The sequence below is a fragment of the Nicotiana sylvestris genome, chromosome 5 (genome assembly GCF_000393655.2).
Source record: "Nicotiana sylvestris chromosome 5, ASM39365v2, whole genome shotgun sequence".
Lineage (NCBI taxonomy): Eukaryota > Viridiplantae > Streptophyta > Magnoliopsida > Solanales > Solanaceae > Nicotiana > Nicotiana sylvestris.
Genome location: NC_091061.1, coordinates 153,177,629 through 153,202,995, shown reverse-complemented (window position 1 = coordinate 153,202,995; position 25,367 = coordinate 153,177,629). Strand labels below are relative to the sequence as shown.

General features: G+C 36.8%; 1 long non-coding RNA gene and 1 pseudogene across 1 annotated transcript; one reads left to right on the top strand and one right to left on the bottom strand.

The window, feature by feature from the left end:
• Positions 1 to 246: 246 nt before the first annotated feature.
• On the top strand, positions 247 to 25,112 carry LOC104220985 (chitinase 2-like; annotated as a pseudogene).
• On the bottom strand, positions 21,565 to 23,090 carry LOC104242042 (uncharacterized). The gene is made up of 3 exons (XR_714873.2): positions 22,722 to 23,090; positions 22,051 to 22,355; positions 21,565 to 21,950 (listed from the first exon to the last, which is right to left on the bottom strand). It is a non-coding gene; the product is annotated as an uncharacterized lncRNA (long non-coding RNA).
• Positions 25,113 to 25,367: the final 255 nt, after the last annotated feature.

Genomic DNA, 25,367 nt, shown 5'->3' with positions numbered 1-25,367 from the left:
CAGATAAAATACATTGATAGTAAAGCAATCCTCCTATATATCTCCTCCCAATTTTGTGTGTGTATGAGAATCTACTTTTTCAAGTAACGAGTTTTACTTATTAGAACAGTTATTTATTTTTACTATCTTTTAGATAATTATAATAGTGTAAAAATTCTTTTACACTATTCATGTATAGCTTAATTCTTTTTGGAACCTCTGTCTCAATTTTAGCTATTCAAAATTATTTCAGATGGAAAGAAGGTAATGATGGAGTATATTGGAGCAACAGGCAAGCCAATAACATTTGATGATGTTCCAATAGATGAGGGCATTGATTTTCATTTCATTCTCAGCTTTGCCATTGATGCAGACCATTTAGGGAACCCACAGAATGGTACCTTCTCACCATATTGGGCATCAAACCTAACCCTAGACTCAGTTGCATCAATCAAATCGAAATACCCTAATGTTAAAGCTTTGCCTAGCCTTTCAGGCTGGAGTCACTACAAGAAAGTAAGGATACGATGACATTAAATAAATATCCATAATGATGTCTAAATGTCACAAATTCATTCACCAACATTTAATTTACATTTGTATCAAATATCACTAATTTTGGGGTCGGAAATTTTCCGACATTTGCATAAATGTCAGTAAGAAATTTGCGACATTTATTTATGACATTTTTTGAAACGTCACTTAAAATTGTTGACATTTAGAATAATGTTGGTAAAAAGATTATGACATTTATTTACAGCTTTTAAAAAATGTCGCTTTATAATTTACGACATTTTAGTAACTGTCAATAAAATATTTACAACATTTAGGTGAATGTCAAATAAATTAGTGACATTTATTAAATCTTCTGAAATGCCACTTTAAAATATGCATATCAAATTTCTAAAATATGAATAATAATCTTTTATTTAGTTTTTCGTCGTGTCTCATACATATTAATTTGATTTGTACATTCAAAAATGTCAATCTTTACACACAATGTAACAAATATGAAAAAGAAAAAATTTCTTCTCACCTTGTATTTGAAGAACATAGTAAAACTGACATAATAAGGGTTCTCCTTACAAGTTAAGAGTTCAAATCAAATGACCTGTTATATCTCAAATAAAACGTAATTCAAACTAAATCATAAAAGATAACGTAATTTTAACATGAAACTATGTCAAATTCACTCCTAATCTGAACGAATTCCCTTAAATTCAAGAACAAATTCTACAACAAGGTTTTATGGATCTATCTTTCCACAAGCCAAGTATTCCTTGCCAATAATTGATCTTACATCCTTCAGAAGTTCTGCAAAGAATCACATAAAGTTGAAAAAGTACCATATGTGTTACATGTTTTTCCAAACTTACCCACTTTTTTTGGTCCAAAGTTCATTTGTTTCGTTCTTCTTAATTTTGTTAACCTGAAAAAGAAATATTAGAAAGGTTACTTTGATAGTTTATAGACTTTAAATTGAGTGTCGAGTACAAGATAAAATCAATAAGACAAAGCCTATATAGCCTCAGAATGTCGCACACTTCTACAAAAATAACATAAGAACTTTAAATTACAAGCAAAAGTCTAGAGGCAACATTGATAGCACATTTATACTACATCTCCTTCTCTGACAACATTGTAAAAGTTCTTTTGAACTAAAAGCTTCACTATTCACAAATCAAAAGATATCATCCAATATAGACCCATCAATTCTTAAACTGCTAACAGACAAGTGAACATAAATTAAAAAAATAGCTGTGAACACCTAATTTTTGATAATATTTAATTTTTTATCACTTTTTCTATGTAAATATTTTAGGGGTTTTAACCTACAATTTTTAGCTTTGTTACACTTTTTATTATAGGGTAAAAATACAAAATTTAAAAGGTGAATTATTACCATTAATATTATTTTATTTTTATTTTTATTTTAAAATAATAAAAAAATTCCGAAAAAATATTAATTTTTTTTTAATTTTTAGGAGTGATTTAAAAAATAAGAAAAAGGGAAGTATTGAATAAAAAAAATAAAAGTAAAAGTAGGTGGAATTCTCTTTTAAAAAGTAAAAGAAAGTAGAAAATTAAAAAAATAAAAGTAAAGTTTTGTGGAAATTTTAAAAAAATAAAAAGTAAAAGAAAGTTGGAATTAAAAAACAAATATAAAGGTATCTGAAAATTAAAAAAATTTAAAGTAAAAGAAAGTAGCATTTTTAAAAGAAAAGCAAAAGAAAGTGGATTGTTTTTTTAAGAAAAGTTAAATAAGTGGAATTCTCTTTTAAAAAGTAAAAAAAGTGGGATTTTAAATAAGATAAAAGTAATTAAAGTTGGAATTTAAAAAATAAAAGTAAAGAAAGGTGGAATTTCTTTTTATAAAAAAAATAAAAATAATTTGTAAGTGGGATTTCTTTTAATTAAAAAATAATAAAATAATAAAATATTTTTTAAAAAAAAAACTGAAAAATCTCGAAAATTTTGCTATAAATAGAAGAGAAAATTTGAGAAGAAAAACAAAAGAGGGGGAGGAGAGAAATTTAGGTTGATAATTTTCATTAAATTTTTCTTTCAATATTTCGGGCCTTGAATCTTGGGTTTGAAGAAGAGTTGATAGAGATTTTGTTGTTGCTGCTGTATTGACTCTACAACTTTCAGATTTTATTCATTTGAATTCACTCTCTTGTAGGTATGTAATTCAAGCTCTTGAGTTAAAAAATGTCAGAGCATCTTTATTGAAGCAGAAGCAAATTGATTTGGTTCTTTTGATAAAGTTTCTTTCGTATTTAATCTGTTCGCATGAATGATGTTTCTTTGATTGAGTGAATTGAGATTTGCAAATGTTAACGTTATTTTAGTATGTTCATGACTCTGTCTCATTTTTTTTTCTTTTTTTTTTCTTTTTTTTTTCTTGGCTCATGACTTGTAATTAGCAGGTATTGTTTTGTTTACATTTAGATTTCAAGCTCATGTAGCACCATGTTCATATTTTGAAATTTAAAGAAGTATGTGAAGTTGAACAATTTGTCAACATTAAGATGTAAAAAAAAATAGATTGCGTTAGTGGAAGGATCTTATCTTCAGTTTATGTTATTGGCTGCATATTTTCTTAAATTAACCATGTGAAGATTCAACTTCCTCTGCTTCAAAATGGTACTGTAGAAGTTATAGTGGTGATACTACAACTTTCTCTTTAGCATAGTATTAAATAAATTAATTACTTTAAGTGTTCTTTGTTATAATCAAGTTTAAAATGCATTTTTGTATGTCCATGTTTGTTTTGTTCCTTCTAGTTAATCCGAATAGTTCTCAGCATGGTTTTTTTTTTTTTGTGCTCATATGGTCATTTAAGATTCATTATTTTGTTATAAAATTTTGTTAGTTTCTTTCTAGAATTTGAAAACGAAAGTCGGTCTTTTTGAAGATGACATGGAGATGAACCCAAAGCTGGCACCTGTCTTTTGTTATTTTCACATAAATGTCAACTCCACCTTTCTGAATTGTAGTATGTTATAACAAAAGGCTCCAGTGATATACATGTAGCTAACTTATTTCTTTAGGCCTTTTGTACTTATCAATTTATATCACTCCATCCACAATAAAATATCAAAACTCATGGCCCTCATTTAATTAATTTTAAATCCTTAGAATTCGAGGCATGCCATTTAGCGAAATTTCTATGGCCCTCGCAAAGTTGAAAAATGCGTAGTTGCTTTAGGCGCGTAATTTGAAATAACCTTCCTAAACTCGGGTGTGCATTTCATGTGACCCAAATCCAAATCCCAACAACGTTAAATAAAATGTGTCGTGGACCACGGGTGCATTTATGTGACGTGGTTCAAGACATATTTTAAATGACGTTGCAATCTTCCTAAAAATGAACAAGAGCGGTTAATAAGTTAAAATTGAACCATAGGCTAAAACATGTATTAAAATCAGATAATAGGACAATTATAACAGTTGAGCGACCGTGCTAGAATCACGGAACCCGGGAATGCCTAACACCTTCTCCCGGATTAACAGAATTCCTTACCCAAATTTCTGTGTTCGCAGATTGTAAAACAGAGTCAATCTTTTCCTCGATTTGGGATTTGAACTGGTGACTTGGGACACCATAAATTATCCCAAGTGGCGACTCTGAATTTTTAATAATAAATGAATCCCGTTTCGATTGTCACTTTAAGTTGGAAAAAACTCTCTTATACCCTTTCTGGGGTATAGGAAAAAAGGAGGTGTGACAGCCTGGCAACTCTGCTGGGGACTGGAACCCAGAACTTCTGGTTCAGGGTTCGAGAATTCGAGCTTGGAATAATTGTTATAATTGGCTTTGTTTATTATCTAATTTTTACATGTTTGGGCCTAATGTGCTAAATGCTGCTTTTACCGCTTTGATATTATCTGAAGTGTATATAAACTGCTACGAAACCCTTCTCTTCTCACCTTCGGGGATGTGCTCGTTGGTCGAGACTCCCTATTCTTTTAGTGTCATACCTTGAAATAAGAAAGAGGCTCGGACAAGCTACTAAGCTGGATGGCCTTTTGGTTCCCGGTACGTAGCCCCCTCCTCGGCTCGAGTTGTCCGCTCGGGTACACAGTCTAGAACAAATACCCAGGCTTTGAACCTAGAATAACTCAGCTTCATGCCGGATCCCTAATAGAAACGTTTGTGTGCATCATGTGCATTTGATTTTGGAGGCTCAACACAGGGGTTGGGTCTGTCTAGGACAGGTGTACCAAAAATGAAAAAAATCATCCTGATGCATCTTACTTGCTACTTGTGCATTTATTTGCTTCGGACTTGCATGTTGATCGGTTTTTGAATATTTTGAGGAAAGAGAAATAGCAGTATGAGGGTTAAAGAGAGTATAATCGCCTGTTTTGAAAAAAACAATGTCCAAATAGTGCTGAAACTCTGCCGAATTTTTGAGAAAATTTTTTAGAAAAAAAAAAGAAAAAAAGGAGAAGGAAAAGAAAAAAAATTTGTTTTCAAAAATAGTTTGTTTATTTTGCCAATAAAATGAAAAAAAATCTTGTTTTCAAAAATAGTTTGTTTTATTTGCCGAACTACGTCAGTTTGATTCTCACAGGGTGTGGGATACGTAGGCAACCCTCATCGGATCCAACTTCTTTTTGCCAAAAATAGCCCAAAACGAAAAAAAAAATTATTTTACTGTAAATAGGTAAGGTGATGCCGTTTTTATCAAAAATAGCCAAATGTTCCCGAAAGGGATGACGGATGGCTGATTTCGCATAAACAGCCACCTTTGGTCTTTTTTCAATTTTTGGCAAGTTAGCAGGCACAGCCTTAAAATCTCCCTCCGGAAGTGCTGAAATGCCGTATTTGCAAAGTTGGGCTTTTGGTTTTAGAAAAAAAATCTGAAAAAAAGGGTCAGTTTTGATTCTAAATAGAGTAAATCATGATTAATCACCTTAATAAATGTGCAGAATGAGCACAAGCCAGAATTTACCAGTAACAATTATGAACAAGATCCCTTTGGAGTTGCACATGTGGTGGGATGACTTGGGCAAATCAGGGCAAGACACGGTCAATCTATACTTGGGAGGCCTCGCTGGGTTGCTGAAAATTAATCCTAGAGGGGATATCATAAAGGCATTGGTCACATTCTGGGACCCGGCTCACAACGTATTTCATTTCTCAGATTTTGAACTTACCCCAACATTGGAAGAAATAGTCGGATATATTGGGGGTCCCAAAGTTCCTCTGAGACACCAGTACCTAATTGCTCCGAGGGCCATAGCCGTGCACAGGTTCTTAGACTCTTTGAAAATAAGTAGGGAGGTCCACAACCCAGACTTGGCAGCTGGTTTTTGTACTTTGCAGTTTATATACAACAGATATGGTCATATATGGGGGTTCAACAAGCCGGAAAACAAAATCTGCAGCAAGGGAACGCCTTAAGTGGGAAGAACACAAATGTTTTGCATTTATGGTGGTCTTTTTGGGACTTTTGGTGTTTCCTAGAAAAGATGGGAATATTGACATACGAGCAGCCGGGGTTGTCAGCACTTTGTTTACTCAGGCCAACAGCACCCTCGCACCCATGATAGTAGCTGAAATCTTTCGCGCTCTCACAGCCTGCAAAGCCGGGAGAGACTTTTTTTAGGGGTGCAACGTGTTGCTGCAGATGTGGATGATTGAACACCTATGCCGTCGTCCTCAATTTATGAGTTATGGGTCGACAGACAAAACATGCATTGAGAAATTTTCTACGAGGGTTGATGGAATCAGCTTGCCAGAAGGGGTCACAGAGTGGATAGAGCGCCTCCGTTCCGTCACTGCAAGCCAAATAGAGTGGACATTTGGATGGCTGCCTGTGGATGAAATCATATATATGCCAGCCACTGGACCCTATTTCCTTTTGATGGGACTCAGGAGTATCCAGCCCTATGCCCCGTATCGAGTTTTGAGGCAGTTGGGGAGATGCCAAATAGTTCCGAAAGATGAAGATCTTAGGGGCCAAGTGGTTGAGATCGGTCCTAACGGACAATTTCACGAAGCAGCAGTCCGCCAAATTTGGAGCGAGTGTCAATACTTAACGGCAAATACATGTGTACGTGATCGATCCAAAGGTGAAGTTTCGTCGGGATACCTTGCTTGGTATAGGAGAGAAATCGAGTTTGGGAGGCCGGCCAAGAGACCCCATCTCCAGGAGTTTGTCGGGGCGTCGCAAGAACAGTGGGATTGGTTGGCTAAAGAACATGAGTACAGGGCCACAATAGGCAGATTGGAGAAGCAAGTCATGGAGTTGCAGTTTGAGAAAGGTCTGCAGGTCGCCACAGATGAGGGGGAGAAAAAGAAACTAGCTAAAGAAAATGAGGCCCTTCGAGCCCAAATTCAAAAGATGAAAATAGCTGCAAAAAACCCCGCCCGAAGTTCCAAAGATGAAAAACTTATAGATAACCTAAGGCGGAAAGTGGGCGAATATAATTTTGATCTGAACAAAGCAGAAAGTGAATTAACCAGGGCTCGAAAACAATTGGCCGAAAACTCAGCAGAACGAGCACGTCTGGTTAAGCAGCTGAAAGAAAAGTATGACAATGAGGTTGCAGGGCTAAAGAAAAGGGTCATCGCCACAGAAAAAAAAATGATCAAACAGGCAAAAGACTTCAGGGTTGAAAGGGAACATTGTTATACGGCCTTGGCGCAATTAGAAATAGACTTGCAACAACTTCAGGAGCAGAATCATGTGGCCGACCAAACTTTGGAAGCCAGGGCCCAACAGATTGGGCGTTTGTTACAAGAAAAAGGCATCATAACATAGAGAATTAGAAACATCGCCGACTACGTCGTTATAAAGTGCCAGATCTGTGAGGATATGACTCGCACTACCTTCTTCGCAGCAATGATGACATTTGTTAAGCATATAATGAGTGACTTGGACCGACTTCAAAGGGATCTTGCATATAGGCCCGCGGCGAGACCGAATGATGTCCCGCGGGCACCAGGAGCATTGATGTATTCATGATTTCTCATGAAGTCTATATTTACGTTTCGATTAAAGTCTGTCAGTCATGTTGAGTTTGTATTTTCTTTCTGTTCTTTATTTCCTTTTGTTGGAGTATGATAGCTTATTTTCGGAGTCTGTATTTCGTCTTTGCCTCAAAATCTGTTAGTCTTTTGGAATTTGTTAATTTTGAGTTTTGTAATGGAAGCATTTGTTTTTTTAGAGTTGTTTACTTGTGCACTTATCTACTAGAACTACGCACGGTCTGATTCATGTGGGGACATGATACGTAGGCAATCTCTATAGGATTCGACCACCACTAAAAAGAAAAGGGGGAAATGAAAAATAAATAAAGGAGGATAGAATAAAGGAAGCTTAAAAGAAGGGGCACAATTATGAGAGGCCGGAATGACGCACGCAACCGAAGCAAATGCATGATAGAAAATGGTTAATTGCCTAGGTGCATTGCGTCCCAACGTGTAATTGCATATGTGTTAAACTCTAAAAACTAACAAGTTTGTTATTTTGTAGAGAATTCAAGCAGTTAGTTTATCTAGAGGATACTGGCACATTATCATTACCAAACCAAATCAAAAGGACCAATACCAGAAATCATGTCTATCCCGGATGTCGACACAAGTGTTGAGGTAGAGGAGTTGGACGTCAGTAAAATGAAAGAGGAGATGCTCAAACTTAAGCAACAGATAGCCGAGATGTATCAGGCCTGGTCTAAAGGACAATCACCCCCAGCTTACCCTGCTAACCCTGCTTCCACCCCACCACCGGCTCAGGCTTAGGATCATCCTTCCATCGATCCAAGCTTTCCCATTTACCAACATTACCATGGCACTACTTCTCATATGTCACAAGCTCCACTACCAAAATCAATTCCATACCCCCCTCCGCCAGTCACCCCTATCTTTATGGCATTTCCACCAGCTGCACTCCATAGATCCTCGAGTAAGCCTATGTTCCAAGCTCAGGACCACCAGTACTACCCCCCGGATCCCACCTTCAAAGCTCCCAAAACCTACCCCTATAATCCACATTCTGATCTCCCGAGAGAAGCTGAGAGACTAGCCAAAAATCTCGAACATGAGGAGATGTTCAGGAAAGTTAAGAGCCTAGAACAGTCATTCCGAGACATGTGAGGATTAGGAGGTCAAGTAAGTGTGTCCTACAAGGACCTATGTTTGTTTCCAAATGAGCAATTGCCGCCAGGTTTCAAGATGCCCAAGTTTGATCTATACAATGGGCACGGTGATCCAGTAGCACACTTAAGAGGTTTTTGCAGTAAGATGAGGGGAGCCGGAGGAAAAGATGAATTGTTAATGGCTTACTTCAGTCAGAGTTTGAGTGGATCAGCATTGGAATGGTACACCCGCCAAGATCACGGAAGATGGTACACATGGGATGATCTGGCACAAGCGTTCGCTTGTCACTTCCAGTATAATCTTGAGATCATTCCAGACCGACTGTCCTTGACTAAACTGGAGAAGAAGCACAGTGAAAGCTTTAGAGAATATGGTTTCTGATGGAGGGAGCAGGCAGCAAGGGTAGATCCCCCAATGAAAGAGAGCGAGATGGTTGATTACTTTTTGCAGGCTTTAGAGCCGACCTGCTTTGGTCATTTGGTGTCCGCAATCGGCAAGTCTTTTAATGAGGTTGTAAAAATGGGAGGCATGATCGAGTAGGGACTTAAGTCCAACAAGATCATGAGTTATTCAGCAATCAAGGCAACCACCCAGGCCATCCAAAACGGCACTGGGGGTGTACTTGGGAAAAAGAAGAAAGAAGATGTTGCGACAATTGAGTCCGAAGCCTGGTTCGGATCTAGAGGCCCATCACCCTACTATAACCAACCCCGACCCTACCACCAAAATTACCCCCACACTCCATATAGCCCTCCACAACAATACTACCCACCGCCAGATCCCCATTTTTCCGTCCAGCAGGCACAAACCTATACCCAAACCCCGGCACACGCATAATGGCGTGTGCCGGCTCCACAAAATCCATACCCAGCTCCACAAAACACATATCCACCCCCAAGAGCCTACAGAAATCCCCCCGGAATGGGTTTCCGACCAAACCAAGCCTTCAAGAATGAGAGGTTACAGAAGCAAAAGACTTTCACTCCACTGGGGGAATCATATACCAGTCTTTTCCACAGGTTGAGGCAGTTGGGCATGCTGAATCCAATTGAGCCTAAAATGCCAAATCCTCCTCCTAGAAATCTTGACCACTCGGTGAGTTGTGAGTACTGTTCAGGAGCCCCTGGCATGATACAGAGAAGTGTTGGAAACTAAAAACAGCTGTGCAGGAGCTTATTGATACTCATCGGATCGAGGTCCAGGCCCCAGAAGCACCAAATATCAATCATAATCTACTGCCAGCTCACCATGAGACCCATATGATTGAGTTGGTACACAAAGGAGAGGAGACTAAGAAACCCTCGTAGACGGTAATGATGATCCGTTCCAGCGAAACCAGTTCAAAGGAGAAGGTAACCAGTGGGAAATCAGTGATCCAGTTGAAAGAGGTAGACAATAAGCCAGTTGTGGTAGCCGAGAAAGGGTCGTCAAGCACTGTTGCAGTGAAACCAGAGAAAGCTAAAGTGGTAGTACCAGGGGTTGCAAGTAAACCTGTTGTGGTCGTGAAGGGTGCTCGCACAAAGCCTGTTATTATAAAACCAGTAACTCAGCTTCCAGTGATCAACAGTAAGGCTGTTCCTTGGAATTATGAATGGGTGACAGTGAATTACAAAGGGAAAGAAATCAAAGAAGAAGTTTGTGAAGCACAAGGTTTGACTCGCTCAGGAAGGTGTTTCACTCCCGAGGAGTTAAGAAGATCTAAAGATAATCCAACGCCGGTAAAGAAAGCTGTAACTAAAGAAGAGGCAGAGGAATTTTTGAGGAAAATGAAAGTGCATGACTATTCTATTGTAGAGCAGTTGAGGAAAACGCCCGCTCAGATCTTATTGCTCTCATTGTTAATCCATTCAGATGAGCACCGTCAGTCGCCGATGAAAATCTTGAATGAGGCCCATGTCCCTGACAAGATCTCGGTAAACCATCTGGAAAAGATAGCCAACAAGATTTTTGAAGTAAACAGAGTCACTTTTTCCGATGATGAATTGCCCGTAGAGGGTACTGAGCATAACAAAGCCCTTTACCTTACAGTGAAATATGAGGATTTCGTAGTTACCCGGGTATTGGTTGACAATGGTTCAAATGCGAACATATGTCCTCTCTCCACTTGAAGCAAGCTGAAAGTAGAAGATGAGAGGATCCATAAGAACAGTATCTGTGTGTGGGGATTTGACGGTGGGGGAAAAGACTCCATCGGGGACATAATATTGGAGCTGATTATAGATCCAGTAGAATTCACAATGGAATTCCAAGTGCTGGATATAGCTGTTTCCTACAATTTGCTATTAGGGAGACCGTGGATTCACGCCGCTAAAGCAATACCATCAACACTCCATCAGATGGTCAAGTTTGAATGGGACAGACAGGAAATAGTTGTGCACGGCGAAAATAATTTTTGCACTCACAGCAACACCATTGTGCCATTCATTGAAATGGAAGATGACAAGGGACCATGGGTCTACCAAGTTTCTGACGCAATGTCAGTCGAGAAAGTTCCAGAAGGGAAGTGTATCCCAAATCCAAAGATAACCGTCGCATCAGTCATGGTAGCGTATGAATGCTGAAGAATGGTTTTGTACCAGGAAAGGGTTTGGGATCAGCTCTGCAAGGCATCATACAGCCCGTGTCTCTTCCTGAAAACTTAGGAACATTTGGTCTGGGATTCAAGCCCACAGCCGCAGACATAAAAAGAGCCAGGAAATTGAAATAGAGGGCATGGGTCCTTCCAAAGTCGGTCCCACGTCTTTCCAGATCATTTGTCAAGTCCGGTACGAGGAGTCGCCCAGTAACAGCAATTCCTAGTTCTGTGATTGATCCTGACAAGGAGTTAATTGAAAGATTTGAGAAGTTGTTCGATAGTGTGAACATGGTGGAATTTGGAGAAGGTTCTAGCAACGCGGAAGTGCAATTTGTCGGGCCAAAAACAAAGTTTAATAATTGGAAGGCTACTCTTCTCCCTACTCGGAAGGAGTCTTGGTAGTTTGGTTTGATTTTCCTTTAAGTTTGTACGGATTATTCCAGGGTTGTAATCCAGATTTCATTTTTTTCAGTCTGTTTGAGTGTGCAAACCTTGTTATCTTTTATCATTCAATAAAATACAATTTCCATTTCTTCATCATTCCTGATGGTTTTCCTTTTTGTTTTCTTTTCTTTTCTATACAGTTCTTTTTACGCTGGTTCTAATGACATGGCATGCATAAGGAATCCTCAGCCCAGTCTTAAAAATCAATCTGATTCCGAAATATTAGTTCAAGAAGTAGATTGTGATTACGAATCAGAATACGATGATGAGGATGAAGCCTTCGAAGAGATTAGTAAGGAGTTAATTCACTTCAAAGAAAAACCCAAACCCAACCTGAATGATACAGAAGTCATCAATTTAGGGGACACAGACAATGTCCGAGAGACTAAAATAAGTGTCCACCTCGAGCCAGAGATCCGGGAAGAGTTAATCAAAGCACTCATCGAGTACAAAGATGTTTTTGCATGGTCATATGACGACATGCCGGGTTTGAGCACTGATTTAGTGGTCCACAAATTGCCTACTGATCCAGCATTCCCTCTTGTCAAGCAAAAGTTGAGGAAATTCAAAACTGATGTGAGTGTGAAGATTAAAGAAGAAATTACCAAGCAGTTGGATGCAAAGGTTATTCGGGTCACTCGATATCCTGTTTGGTTGGCTAATGTCGTGCCTGTATCGAAAAAGGATGGCAAGATCAGAGTATGCGTCGATTACCGCAATCTCAACAAAGCAAGTCCGAAGGATAACTTCCCACTACCCAATATCCATATTTTGATCGATAATTGTGCCAAACGTGAGATAGGATCTTTTGTGGATTGCTATGCCGGGTATCATCAGATTCTAATGGATGAAGAAGATGCAGAAAAGACGGCTTTCATCATGCCATGGGGGACTTATTGCTACAGGGTAATGCCATTTGGTTTGAAGAACGCTGGGGCAACTTACATGAGGGCCATGACTACCGTGTTTCATGATATGATACATAAGGATATTGAGGTATACATAGATGATGTGATCATAAAATCAAAGCGCCAGGCCGACCACGTTGGGGATTTGAGGAAATTCTTCCAGAGGCTTCGCAGGTACAACCTCAAGCTTAACCCTGCCAAGTGTGCATTTGGTGTTCCATCCGGAAAGCTGTTGGGATTCATAGTCAGCCGGCGAGGCATCGAATTGGCCCCATCAAAGATCAAAGCCATACAAGAATTGCCACCTCCGAGGAACAAGACTGAAGTGATGAGTCTGTTAGGAAGGTTGAACTACATCAGCAGGTTTATTGCTCAGCTCACGACAACTTGTGAGCCTATTTTCAAGTTGCTGAAGAAGGACGCTGCGATCAAGTGGACTGATGAGTGTCAAGAAGCATTCGATGAGATAAAGGGGTACTTGTCTAACTCGCATGTGCTGGTACCACCAGACCAGGGAGACATTTGATTCTTTACTTAACTGTCCTGGAAAATTCATTTGGCTATGTACTGGGGCAGCATGACGTCATAGGCAGGAAAGAATAGGCCATCTACTATCTTAGCAAAAAGTTCACGGCTTATGAGGTTAAGTACACTCACCTGGAAAGGACATGTTGTGCCCTAACTTGGGTGGCATAGAAATTGAAACATTATTTGTAATCCTACACTACTTACCTCATTTCACGCTTGGATCCATTGAAGTATATCTTTCAAAATCCCATGCCGATAGGAAGACTTGCGAAGTGGCAGATTTTGCTCACAGAATTTGACATCATCTATGTGACTCAGACTACGATGAAAGCCCAAGCATTGGCCGATCATTTGGCCGAGAACCCAGTCGATGAAGAGTATGAGCCACTGAGGACTTATTTTCCCGATAAAGAGGTGATGCATATTGACGAGCTAGAACAGGCCGAAAAACCAGGTTGGAAACTTTTCTTTGATGGGGCTGCTAACATGAAAGGAATGGGAATAGGAGCCGTGCTTATTTCTGAAACAAGGCATCACTATCCTGTTACAGGTCAACTTCGTTTTCATTGTACCAACAATATGGCTGAATACGAAGTATGCATTTTGGGTTTAAGGCTAGCTGCAGACATGGATGTCCAGGAAGTCTTGGTCTTAGGAGACTCGGATCTTCTGGTACATCAAATTCAAGGAGAATGGGAAACATGCGATTTCAAGCTCATACCATACCGACAATGTTTGCATGATCTTTGTCAACGGTTTTGATCAGTAGAGTTTAGGCATATTCCAAGGGTCCATAATAAGGTCGTCGATGTTTTGGTTACCCTAGAGTCAATGTTGCACCATCCGGACAAAGCCTATGTCGATCCTTTGTACATTCAAGTACGAGATCAGCATGCTTACTGCAACATGATTGAAGAAGAACTTGATGGCGAACCATGGTTCCATGATATCAAGGAGTACATCAGAATGGGGATATATCCAGTGCAAGCCACGGGGGATCAAAAGAGAACAATTTGACGGTTGGCAAGTGGATTCTTCTTAAGTGGAGGAGTTTTGTATAAAAGAACACCAGACCTTGGATTGTTAAGATACATAGATGCTAGACAAGTTACGGCTGTCATGTCCGAAGTACATTCAGGAGTCTGCGGACCACATATGAGCGGATATGTGCTGGCAAAGAAAATTCTCCGAGCAGGTTATTATTGGCTCACCATGGAGCAAGATTGTATCAGTTTTGTGCGCAAATGTCATCAGTGCCAGATACACGGAGATTTGATTTATTCTCCACCATCGGAATTGCACACGATGTCGGCACCATGGCCCTTCGTTGCTTGGGGCATGGATATCATTGGACCAATTGAGCCAACAGCGTCCAATGGGCATAGATTCATTCTGGTAGCCATTGATTATTTCACCAAGTGGGTTGAGGCCAAAACTTTCAAGTCAGTAACCAAGAAAGCAGTGGTCGATTTTGTTCATTCAAATATCATCTGTCGATTTGGAATCCCAAAGGTGATCATCACGGATAATGGTGTTAATCTTAACAGCAATTTGATGAAAGAAGTATGTCAACAGTTTAAGATTGCACACCGCAATTCCACCCCATATCGTCCCAAGGTTAATGGAGCAGTTAAGGCAGCCAACAAAAACATAAAGAAGATACTTCGGAAAATGGTAGAAGGTTCCAAGCAATGGCATGAAAAATTACCATTTGCGTTGCTAGGTTATCGCACTATTGTCCGTACTTCAGTAGGTGCAACCCCTTATTTGTTGGTATATGGAACCGAAGCAGTGATACCTGCGGAAGTTGAAATCTCGTCCCTTCAGATTGTCGCTGAGGCTGAGATTGATAATGATGAGTGGATCAAAACCCGTTTGGAGCGGTTGAGCTTGATTGATGAAAAACGATTGGCAGCTGTGTGTCATGGCCAGTTGTATCAAAAGAGAATGGCAAGAGCATACAATAAAAAGGTGCGTCCCCGGAAGTTTGAAGTGGGCCAGCAAGTGCTGAAACGCATCCTTCCACATCAGGCTGGGGCAAAAGGCAAGTTCGCCCCGAATTGGCAAGGGTCATTCATTGTAACTAGAGTATTGTCCAATGGTGCTTTATGTTTAACAGATATCGAAGGAAAATGCATAGACATGACTATCAATTCTGATGCACTAAAAAGATATTATGTATGATTTCTTTGTTATAATTGTTGATTGTTTGTATTTGGCATTATTTCGAAGATTGAAATGACGAAGGCAATTTGTTCTGCTATCTAAACACTTTACCCTTTGTTTCCCCTTTCTGAGCCTTATTTATTTCTTTCATACCCTTATTTTGGAATCAATCACGAAAAAAAAGATAAAGAAAAGAAAAGAAGTGAAAAGTATAACAACAAGGAAATTCAGGTGTGAACTACGTTTGACCTGATTCCTGTTAAGGATACGTAGGCAGCTTTACGGTTCAGTCATAGTAAAATAAAAGTCAAAAGATCCCCAAGCAAGAAACTGGGGCAGAGGTTGTATTTGTAATAAGAAATGTGATTCCAAAAGTTATAATTTTAAACTCATGTCAAATTGTTTTGAGCCTTTGATACCCTTTCTTTCTAACCTCATCCAAAAGCCCACATTACGGTCCAAAGAAAGACCTTCCGATCAGTTTTCGAGAGATGCCAAGTCGAGCAAATAAAGGTGATTCATATCAAGGTAACACTCTGGTCCAAGCAGGGAAAGTAATGAAAATGAGAGAGTCTTATTGGTGAAAACCCTCACGGGCACCATGAGGCGACGAAAGCTGAGAGAAAATTAAAAATGAGAGTCTTATTAGTGAAAACTTTCACGGGCACCATCAGGCGACAAAGAATTGAGGAATCAACAAATGAGAGAGGTTTGTTAGTGAAAACCCTTCAGGACACTGCAGTCGAACAAGATCCGTAAAGTTGGCGGAAAGTAAATTGGGTTGTGGAACATCTTGGAGCACAAAGTAAAACAATTGGAAAAGAGATTGGTTAAATAGACTAGGCCGATTAATCCAAAATGCATACCATGATCATTGGTGATAGTGACTCCACTCAGATAAGTTCCTTTTTCCTATCTCCAACAGTCATCCAAATTCGGATTTTCTTCTTTATTCTTAATTCCCAAAATCATTGCATTTCATTGCTGTTAATTTTTCCAAGTTTAGCCTTGTTTCAACAAATAAGAAGGAATTTCAAAGCTTACTACCAGTTTCGAAATTGCACAAAGCAAAATGCGGCTAGAACATGCCACAGATAATATGATGAAAAGTGGGACATATGGTGTAAGCATAAGTTAAATCGGTAGAATGGTTCAGTAAAGTCGTGGGAGATATACGAGTTCAGACAGAAAGGTCAGAAATGGAGAACAACAGTTGGGGATCCTGCAGTTAAGGATCAGTCAGAAGGTCAAAATAATCCTTCGACCATGTTCAAGGCAGTCGAAACGAAGCAGAGCCTAGCAAAGAGAAAACCACCCCCAACAAGAATGCCACAACTAACCACCACGTTTAAACTAACAAGATTTTCTTTGATTTGAAACAGGGGCAAAGATGGCATTTGTTTCAGGAAACACCCTGTAAGGAAGACAAGTACCATGCAGGTTTGATCGCAGTATTCTCAGGACCCTCCTAAAAAATGGGAGTTAGTTTAAAATTCAGAATACATGACTGAGTAGCAAGATCTGGCATAAATGTACCCCAAAAGAATATAAGTTGGTTTCAAAATTTTCATTCTGGAGATAGAATTCAGTTAGGAGTTGTCAGGACCCTCTTGGAAAATAGGACCTAGTTTAAAATTTAAAACAGTCATGAGTAGTAAAATCTAGCATAAATGTATCCCAAGGAATAAGATGGTTTTAAAGTTCGCATGTTTAAGATATGATTCAATTAGGAGTTTTCAGGACCCTCCTGGATAATGGGACCTAGCTTTGAGATCTCCATTAGATAACAAGGTTTAGCATAAGTTCTTGTTGTAGGGTAATATAATTTAGCCGTAGAATTGTTACTCTTAAGATAAGACTTGATTTAAGAGTTGTCAGGGCTCGCCTGGATAATGGGACGTAGTTTAAAACTGGTTTGGATAACAAGATTTAGCATAAGACATACCCTTCAGTAGATATAATTTAGCTCTAAAATTGTCGTTTAATTAAGAATTGTCAGGACCCTCCTGGATAATGGAGAGTAGTTTAAGACCTCCTTAGATAACAAGATATAGCTTAGATTTAAAATCGTCGTTTAGTTAAGAGTTGTCAGGACCCCCCTAGATAAAGGGATCTAGCTTTCAAATTCTTAGTAATATTTGGTGATGTGATTCAGTTTAAACTCACAGATGCGCCCAGCTACCAAACTGGGGCAGAAAATTTCTTTTGTTTTGTCTATTTTTGTTGAAGTCAGGTGCCCATCTGAAGAATAGGGAGAACAACACAGATATCAAAGATAAGAGTGTGACCAAGTACTAGCAATCAGGCGTCCACCTGGAGAACAAGGAACAACAATTGAAGTATTAGCAATCAGGCGTCCATCTGGAGAACGAGGAACAACAATTCGAGTTTCGGCAATCAGGAGCCCACCTGGAGAACAAGGGAAAATAAATCAGGTTTCAAGGAAGATTGGCACAAGTATTGGTAATCAGGCGCCCACCTGGAGGAACAAGGGAGAACAAGTCAAAGAAAAGCAGTTTCAAGAAGAAGATGGACCAAGTTTCAGAAATCAGGCGTCCACCTGGAGAACAAGGAAAGACGGTTGAAATTTCAGCAGTCAGGAGCCCACCTGGAGAACAAGGGAATACATTCGAGTTTTAGCAGTCAGGAGCCCACCTGGAGAGAAAGGGAATACATTTCGAGTTCAGCAATCAGGAACCTACCTGGATAACAAGAGAATACATTTCAAGTTTCAGCAGTCAGGAGCCCACCTGGAGAACAAGGGAATACATTCGAGTTTTAGTAGTCAGGAGCCCACCTGGAGAGCAAGGGAATACAATTCCATTTTTGGCAATCAGGCGCCCACCTGGAGAGTAAGGGAATACAATTCAAGTTTTGGCAATCAGGCGCCCACCTGGAGAGCAAGGGAATACAATTCGAGTTTTGGCAATCAGGCACCCACCTGAAGAACGAAGGGAAGCAGCAAGTCAAGTGTTGGTAATCAGGAGCCCACCTGAAGAACGAAGGGAAGCAATTCAAGTTTCGAGGAAAAGCGGTGCAAGTATTGGCAATCAGGAGCCCACCTAGAGAACGAAGGGAAGCAGCAAGGTTCAAAGGAGTTCAGCAATCAGGAAACCACCTGAAAAACGAAGGGAAACAGTTCAAGTTTCGAGGAAAAGCAGCGCAAGTGTTGGTAATCAGGAGCCCACCTAGAGAACGAAGGGAAGCAGCAAGGTTCAAAGGAAGACAACAATGAGAAGCCCACTTGAAGAACAAAGGGAAAGCATCTCAGAATGCAATTCAAGTCAGCAACAAAGGAATCTCACTCAGAGAGTACAAGTCAGCAGGGCAGCAGAAACTGCAAGTTCAAGATATAGATAGGATTCTTGTAATTTGTATATCACAGTTTAGTCTGGCTTCTTTTATTTTGTCACGGTGTAATAAGGAGTTCAGTAAGCAGAAATAGCAGTAATAGCAGCAAAATCACAGTTCTTCGGTAGTACCAGCTACCAAAACTTCTTGAACTACACGCAACTTGATTCCCCTATAACCCGGGATATGTAGGTTGTCCAAAACCAAGACTCGGTTGCACCCTTTCTCTTTTCTCTTATCCTTATTTCTTCCCTTTTGAATAAAAATATGTTCAAAAATTAGTCACATGGCTCACCTTATCTTTGCTTGAAAACTCTTCATGTTTCCAAACAAAGAGGGGCAGTTGTGAGCACCTAATTTTTGATAATATTTAATTTTTTATCACTTCTTCTATGTAAATATTTTAGGGGTTTTAACCTACAATTTTTAGCTTTGTTATACTTTTTATTATAGGGTAAAAATACAAAATTTAAAATGTGAATTATTACTATTAATATTATTTTATTTTTATTTTTATTTTAAAATAATAAAAAAATTCGGAAAAAATATTAATTTTTTTTTAATTTTTAGAAGTGATTTAAAAAATAAGAAAAAGGGAAGTATTGAATAAAAAAAATAAAAGTAAAAGTAGGTGGAATTCTCTTTTAAAAAGTAAAAGAAAGTAGAAAATTAAAAAAATAAAAGTAAAGTTTTGTGGAAATTTTAAAAAAATAAAAAGTAAAAGAAAGTTGGAATTAAAAAACAAATATAAAGGTATCTGAAAATTAAAAAAATTTAAAGTAAAAGAAAGTAGCATTTTTAAAAGAAAAGCAAAAGAAAGTGGATTGTTTTTTTAAGAAAAGTTAAATAAGTGGAATTGTCTTTTAAAAAGTAAAAAAAAGTGGGATTTTAAATAAGATAAAAGTAATTAAAGTTCGAATTTAAAAAATAAAAGAAAAGAAAGGTGGGATTTCTTTTTATAAAAAAAATAAAAGCAATTTGTAAGTGGGATTTCTTTTAATTAGAAAATAATAAAATAATAAAATATTTTTAAAAAAAAAACTGAAAAATCTCGAAAATTTTGCTATAAATAAAAAAGAAAATTTGAGAAGAAAAAAAAAAGAGATGGGGAGGAGAGAAATTTAGGTTGAAAATTTTCATTAAATTTTTCTTTCAATAATTCGGGCCTTGAATCTTGAGTTTGAAGAAGAGTTGATAGAGATTTTGTTGTTGCTGCTGTATTGACTCTACAACTTTCAGATTTTATTCATTTGAATTCACTCTCTTATAGGTATGTAATTCAAGCTCTTGAGTTAAAAAATGTCAGAGCATCTTTATTGAAGCAGAAGCAAATTGATTTGATTCTTTTGATAAAGTTCTCTGTTCGCATGAATGATGTTTCTTTGATTGAGTGAATTGAGATTTGCAAATGTTAACGTTATTTTAGTATGTTCATGACTCTGTCTCATTTTTTTTCTTTTTTTTCTTTTTTTATTTTTCTTGGCTCATGACTTGTAACCGGCTGGTATTGTTTTGTTTACATTTAGATTTCAAGCTCATGTAGCACCATGTTCATATTTTGAAATTTAAAGAAGTATGTGAAGTTGAACAATTTGTCAACATTAAGATGTAAAAAAAATAGATTGCGTTAGTGAAAGGATCTTATCTTCAGTTTATGTTATTGGCTGCATATTTTCTTAAATTAACCATGTGAAGATTCAACTTCCTCTACTTCAAAATGGTACTGTAGAAGTTATAGTGGTGATACTACAACTTTCTCTTTAGCATAGTGTTAAATAAATTAATTACTTTAAGTGTTCTTTGTTATAATCAAGTTTAAAATGCATTTTTGTATGTCCATGTTTGTTTTGTTCCTTCTGGTTCATCCGAATAGTTCTCAGCATGGTTTTTTTTTTTTTTTTTTTGTGCTCATACGGTCATTTAAGATTCATTATTTTGTTATAAAATTTTGTTAGTTTCTTTCTAGCATTTGAAAACGAAAGTCGGTCTTTTTGAAGATGATATGGAGATGAACCAAAGTTGGCACATGTCTTTTGTTATTTTCACATAAATGCCAACTCCACATTTCTGAATTGTAGTATGCTATAACAAAAGACTCCAGTGATATACATGTAGCTAACCCATTTCTTTAGGCCTTTTGTACTTATCAATTTATACCACTTCATCCACAATAAAACATCAAAACTCATGGCCCTCATTTAATTAATTTTAAATCCTTAGAATTCGAGGCATACCATTTAGCGAATTTTCTATGGCCCTCGCAAAGTTGAAAAATGCGTAGTTGTTTTAGGCGCGTAATTTGAAATTACCTTCCTAAACTCGGGTGTGCATTTCATGTGACCCAAATCCAAATTCCAACAATGTTAAATAAAATGTGTCGTGGACCGCGGGTGCATTTATGTGACGTGGTTCAAGACATATTTTAAATGACGTTGCAATCTTCCTAAAAATGAACAAGAGCGGTTAATAAGTTAAAATTGAACCATAGGCTAAAACATGTATTAAAATCAGATAATATGCCAATTATAATAGTTGAGCGACCGTGCTAGAACCACGAAACCCGGGAATGCCTAACACCTTCTCCCGGGTTAACAGAATTCCTTACCCGGATTTCTGTGTTCGCGGACTGTAAAACAGAGTCAATCTTTTCCTCGAGTCGGGATTTGAACCGGTGACTTGGGACACCATAAATTATCCCAAGTGGCGACTCTGAATTTTTAATAATAAATGAATCCCGTTTCGATTGTCACTTTAAGTTGGAAAAAACTCTTTTATACCCTTTTCGGGGTGTGGGAAAAAAGGAGGTGTGACAATAGTTATAATTAAGAATACTTCAATCAAACAATGACAGAACTTATATCAAACTAAACCAAAGCCGAAGAGGCAAAAATTATAAAGAAATAAGCCAGGCCAAAACTACAACTTGTAACTCTCATATGTCAAAAACTAATAACCCAAAAAGAATTGAATTTCACAAATTTATAAGATAATCTCAATTCTCCAAACAGTAAAGTAAATAAGAATAAATATAATGAATCTGATGGTGATATAAGATTGTATTTAATTTGTCTAAATAGAAGAGAAATAAAGGAATGGTGGAGATGAGTAGGAATGTAGTTTTCCACTAAATGCATTCTAAGTGAGGTATAGCGCTACTGTTCGAAATCAGTTTGCACTACAGCTCAAACAGGTTGCAGCCACACTACGTAATTTGCTATATATCTAATATATCAACAGCTAAACTCTCACATATTTTGCTCAAATACGAGATTATAACAGATGGGTAATTTACTCGTAACTTTGATCTAAAACTCACTTTATTTTTGTGAACAACTGAAATCGGTGATAATGATTGTTGGTGATCTTCATGTGAGTTATCGAAAACCTATCACAAAGAGGGAGATTATTATAATTAAAAGAAAAATAAATAGCAATTACTAACTTAAAGAGAAAAAAAGTTTGTGAATGATCATAAAGTTATTTACCTGCTCATTAGTGATTGATTTACTATTTGAGCCAATTGTAATACTTATACTCTCTAGATGTGCTTGGACCCCTGCCTTTACTTAATCATTTATTGTTGCTTTCATATCTTCTTTTGCTTTCGCCAACTTTTTTTCCATATCAGCTTGGATAACTGTGATAGCTTTTTGAACTTCTATCTCAACCCTTGCATCAAAATCTCTTTACTTTAGCCTTGGATCGTTTATATATTGGGCCATAAACAGAGCTTGGAGCTGCTCCTTTCCATAGAGTTCGACATGGACACAAGATTTCAGATGCACTAGGCCTATCCAATGACGCAAAACGAATAAACTCTTTGGCTCATATAAAGGATCGTTCATATTCAATATGTTTATCCAACTCTTATCCATTAAGAATTTAACTTATACATATAGCATCAGAGAAGAACTCTCCTTGAACTTAATCTAAAGTGAATATGTTTTTCACCATCAGTATATACACTTAGAACTTCATATAAAGATTTACGACAGTGTAAAGAGTTTTTACAGAAAATTCAAATATACTCTGAAAATAAACTTAAAAGAGCCTAAATAACTAGGAAAGGAGAAAATCTAGTAAGTACTTCAGAACACAAAAATACTTTCTTTTAACTATCACACTACAAATCATTAGACAGAAGATAGATAAGAACCTGCAAAAGTCTGAACCCTATATCAATCTTCTTCCAGTAGCTTGCCTCCCTTTCCCCGTTTGCTTAAATCTCCAATTAAATTACCACAGCGTAATAAAAATTAGGTTGTCTAAAGAGTTCTAACTAATAAAGGAAACTGTAATTTTAGAACTAGGAGGAGGGAAGCCGAAAATTCTTACCGCCAAAATCTTTTCCTTCTAAATCTCCCATACTCTCCATACATAGCTTTTTTCGCAACCGCAATTTATAGAAGGAAATCAAATTTGACTAAAATTAGACTGAGTTTGGTAAAAGATTGAGCCAATTTGAGAATCCCCAATATGTTAGGGTCTTGCGGTTTCGGCCGCTTAGGGTCTAACAATTCGCTAACTTTTGGATAGCAATTATGTAAATCGTAAATGGTCTCTGTTTTTATATTTTTTTTTTATTTTGTTTACTTTACTTTCAAAATCAACATTTAACAAGTACTAGTAATATTATTAAATAAACATAATATTTTAATTTACAAAATAGTATAATAATGCGGCCAATAGAAAGTACATTAAAAGTTTAAAAAGATAAAAAAACTCGTAAAAATAAAATATCTAACATGTTTTTGCAAGTATAAATAATACAATAGCATTAAAATTATTATGCAATACAAATCAATTATAATGTCTTAGGAGTAACTTTTAAATAAATAATAATTTTTTAAAAATATTATCAACTATACATGATTACCTTCCTAAAAGTAAATAATAATCAACAAATTATATTATAGTAATTTAAAATTTACTTCATAAATAAATACATAAGTACTTTCACATTATAAAATAATAAAACTTTAATATTTTTAGAGACACAAAACTAAGAAATTGAGACCAATTATAAGTGAAGATATATATTTCGTATATCTATATATTTGTAGAAGAAATCAAATAATATTTAGTATGATGTTCTCACTTAATAAATATGCAATACCTTGACTTTGTTATTTGAATTAATCTCAATCTTCATATTTTTTATATATCAATAAAACTTTATCATTCATTTGGTAAAATATTCTTGAGGGTCAATAATAGTGCACAATTAGGCACTTGAGGCGTACGTAAACCTCACAAAACTAAACTCCACACGTGAACCTCATGCCATTTTACAAGTGCCGCACCCAAAAGTCGGCGAGTCCCGAAAAGCCTTTTAAAATGTTGATTAATAATAAGAGAACTCATTTACTTTGTGGGTAATTATCACAATACTAAAAAGGTATAGTATTAGATAAAAATAATATTTTTTTTGCTTCTAGACAAACAATGATTTACAATTAATGTAAATGTTGATAATTACCGACTAATAATATGATATTTAAAATAAATGTCACAATCTTTTTGACATTTTATATCAAATGTCGGTATTTTTATGACATTTTGCATCAAATGTTATTATTTTTATGACATTTAATAAAAAAATGTCATTGTTTTTACGACATGTTGTATCAAATGTCATTATTTTTACAACACTTTGATTCAAATGTCGTTATTTTTACAACACTTTGATTCAAATGTCGTTATTTTTACTACATTTTGTCACAAATGTCATTTTTTACTACATTTTGTCACAAATGTCATTTTTTACTACATTTTGTCATAAATGTCGAAAAATTTATTTTTTCCCGACATTTATTACAAATGTCACTAAATAAATGTCGTCGTATCCTTACTTTCTTGTAGTGAGTTTAGGTCAAAAAATCTTTAACTGGTACTGTTGAATTGTCTGACCATATCATTTAAAAGCTTAACTATTAAAAAGAACGCACTTTTAATTGGTTAATTATATTATGTTTCTACGGGTACAAACCAGCCGACACTCAACAATAGATATCGAATGCATTCACTTCCCTCAAATCTATTGTCAACACTTATTTCATCTTGATGGCATTGACATTGACTATGAAAGATTTCCAAAGCACAATGAAACTTTTGCTTATTGCATAGGGGAGCTCTTAAAGAACCAAAGTGTTATTTCCGTGGCAACAATTAATTGCACCATATTATCGCTCGATTTTACCCCATATATATTGAGTTGTACAAGAACTATGGTGATGTTATTGATTATGTGAACCATCAATTTTATACAGATAAAGTTAGAACACCAAGAGGTTATTTGAAGGCTTTTATTCAAAGGAGTCAACAATTTGACAAGGAGAAATTAATTCCTAGTTATGAAGTGAATGGGAGAGGGATTCAAGGGGATGCATTTTTTGATGCTTTAAGATTGTTGCAAAGCAGTGGACTTCATGTCAATGGTGCCATGAAGATATTCTCAGCCGATGCTTCCTCTCAGGATAATTACTACTATGAAAGAAAAACACAAGCATTCTTGCTCAATTCTACTAGCTTAGTGTATGAACTATGAAGTGGATTACTACTATTTATCGATCGCCTACATGCAAAATAAATATGATAGAAGGTCAGAACGAGAAGAGAAAGTTTTAGCAAATAAAACGAGCAATATATACTTGATATGATTCTGATGTTACATTTTGAATTATCAATATTGTTAAATTAGCACTTTATATTATAGTCTATATTATTTATGTATATCAGGAGGTCTTCCGGAGAGTTGTATTTTGTACATGGTTGTACAACGAGTCCTGTAACTCATTTGATG